The sequence below is a fragment of the Gadus macrocephalus genome, chromosome 15, assembly GCF_031168955.1.
Source record: "Gadus macrocephalus chromosome 15, ASM3116895v1".
Classification (NCBI taxonomy): domain Eukaryota; kingdom Metazoa; phylum Chordata; class Actinopteri; order Gadiformes; family Gadidae; genus Gadus; species Gadus macrocephalus.
Window position 1 is genome coordinate 2,134,351 of NC_082396.1, and position 3,086 is coordinate 2,137,436.

Here is a 3,086-nt window from a genome sequence, read left to right on the forward strand (position 1 = left end):
CTCACAAGCATTATAGCCTTGTTTTGGAGTAATTTGATTCGTGTGTTCTACTGCCTGTGTGCTTGCTTGAATGAACGTTGTCTATATTTACGTTTCCTGTTTCCGGAGGGGCAAAGACCCACGCTGCCCCACCGTTACCATAGAAACACCAATGAGCGCGAACCACTCCGGCCAAAGTTAACATTGAGGCTAGGGGCAATTTCAAATTTGCCCCTAGACGTTAACTGCGTAATCTACGTATTCTACGTAATGTAGAATTACGTAGAATACGGGTGGGGGCCTGCACGCGAGTGAGACCGTGTTGGGGGTTGCCGGGGTAACCGGGGTTTGTTTTGGTCCGGTTTTCAGCTGTTGGTGACAATGTTGACAATGTTGTTACAACGTTACGGGTTTCAGTGACCTGGTTTTTGGTTCATTAAAACTACCTTCAACTACTAATGACTCGACATGATTATGTCACCGGCGAGGTCGTTACACTATATTATAGTGCGTGCCATGTTGGCGCTCTGAGATTCTTTGGAACGTTTGCGTTTAAAATATAATGCAATATTATTATTATTATAGGCAACATCTTTGTGTCGTACTGAGCGCTAAAGCATGTGAAATGTATTTAAATAGGATGTCTGCTCCCTGCTGGCACTCAAAATGCAGCCCATAGTATACCTGACTGGTCTATATACGTAGGCCTACTGTTATAATAATCAGCTACCTCTATTTTTTTCGTAATATGACGTCATATAAATTTGCCCCACCAGAAATTTCAGGCTAAAATCGCCACTGGTTGGTTGGTCACATATGTTGGTTTGCTGTTCAGGTTTGGTTTGTTGCATTTTGTTTGGGTATTTCTAACATGGTAAAGATGGTTTGTTGTTCCCAGTATTTGTTTTGTCTGTCTGGGTAAGTTTCCCCCGTTCTGGCTCGGTCGGTCCTTGTGATTTTGGTACTGGTTTTCTGTCCAAACCATATCATCGCACATTTTCTAATCTTCCATACGCTACACTAATCCCTTTACAGATTTCATGATACTTACTTTATTCTAATAAATAACTTTATCCCTTATCATGTGTGGATCCCGATCTTTGCTCTGACCCGAGCCTCGTCTTAATGCAGCCAAGGAGATGGATATCAACACAATGGGAGAGTATTAGCAATAATTATTCGATGATTGTGTTGTACAATAAAACACAGTAAAGATTCAATATGAATGGCAAAATAAAGAATAAGAATAAAATATGTGTTGGGCAAATTATAGAGAAGCTGAGATTATAGATTTCATATCAAAAGGTGAAGGGCTGAAAAAAATTAAGAAATATATTTAAGAAATATAGGCCTACTCAAAGCCCAAATCATTGATATCATAACCTATCCAATATTAAAGAAATTTGAATGGTAACAATTCCGTCTGGTGTTAAATCCTCGTTCTCGTTTTGAACGTCTCACTCATGGCCGATCACAGTGTGTTCTTTCTGATTAGCTCTTATTGAGATCACCTGCCACGCACCCCTTTATTAAAGGTGGACACAATGCGTTTGGTTTACTTTGCATTGGCCTTTGTCAATCGAGGTTGAGTTTAGGGAGTGTTGAAAGTTTTCGATCTAGATTGCAGATCACTATTGTCACTTTATACGAACTGGACGCATGCCTTGTTGCGTGTTTGTTTTTGTGGGCATTTGACTGAGCAGCCCAGACCAATATTGCTACCTGCATGGCACTTCGAAACAGACCACCGCAGTGAGTAAAAGTTATTTTCCTTTATTAAATGTTGAAGTTTTTGGGCTGTCTCCTCGGACACAAGCCATCAGTAACCCTGCTCTTTGCACCTTGACATGCATGTTGCAGCTGTTTGTTAACCTAGCTTTGCTGATTTGTATCTTGTGATGTGTGTTTTTCTTAACAGGTGTTAGATGACTGACTGACAAGATCTATGGGGGGGCCCCCTTTGGGCCCCCCCATACCAACTTAGTCTTCAAAGGAATCTAGTGCCATGGGACTCCAGTGTCTTCAAAACATCCTCGGAATACATGTGTATGAATGGTCCACCGAAGGGTTGATCTGGAAGCCACCACGGTCCACGCAGTAATCTGCTGCGTGGGCCGTAGTGGCTTCCAGAGCCATCTTTCGGTCTTGGTCAGGATTTGTTACAGTTGGCCTTCAATGTAGCAGGCTACGGGTTTCTGAAGAAGCCTGCTTTACGTAGCATTGGAGTACAAATATTGTGCATAATGCTCATGTAATTGCACTAGCATTAGTAACCTGTAGATTAGCTTAGTTTAATGTCATTCCGTGCTGTCTCTGTCAAATGTGTGGCTTACTTTAAGTCCACAAGGCCCTCTGGTAAACCACGTTGGAACACCCCTGGACAAGGTGATTAGTCACTGGGTGTGTGCTAAAGTTTTGTTCCATTTTTCACTAGTTGGTTAAGGTTTGGTAGAATTGTTTGGATGCTTGCGACGTGATGGCGTATGTACAAGAGCCTACCGTGGCCAGGCCACAGTTGCAACGGCTACGGCCAGATGGCCTAGTGTGAGTGCAACCTTGATTGCATTTGTATACTGTTTACCATTGGATGTTTATGCAATTTGGCTTAATTCATCCGCAGTAAAGCTGCATTTGACTATTCCAGGGTCGTTTTGTACAGGCTTTCAATTGACCATGTTGACTAGTTTGTGGGAAGTTTTTTTTTTTTTTTTTTACCCTTGCTTACAATCCAACGGTTGTGACCACTTATGCAACTGGGCTGTGAACCTTGCAATTCTAGTTGCATATTTGTACACGCAAGCTTGTCCATTTCTATCGCCATCACTAACACTAGCTTCAGCATTTCCTTGTAGGCCATTAGCTGACTTGTGTATTGGAGCAATGATTTGGGTATTTTAAGATGCTTGAAAACCTAAAATAAAGCAAAATGTGTGTCTGGTGTGCAAGAGACAATTTGTTGGCTTGCAGTAGTCGAGGAGTTGCCGTAGGTCGTAAGCCATCTGGAGGTTGTGGCAATGGAGGCTTGTGGTAGATCTGCCATCCAAGAAAGGTTAATTCTTCTGAAGCATGATTAATAGTTTAGTAAATTGAATCTATTCATATAGAAC

At 41.9% G+C, this 3,086-nt stretch overlaps 1 long non-coding RNA gene across 1 annotated transcript; it reads left to right on the forward strand.

The window, feature by feature from the left end:
* The first annotated feature begins 810 nt into the window (after positions 1 to 810).
* On the forward strand, positions 811 to 2,693 carry LOC132473098 (uncharacterized). Its single transcript, XR_009529251.1, has 2 exons — positions 811 to 1,731; positions 1,898 to 2,693. It is a non-coding gene; the product is annotated as an uncharacterized LOC132473098 (long non-coding RNA).
* Positions 2,694 to 3,086: the final 393 nt, after the last annotated feature.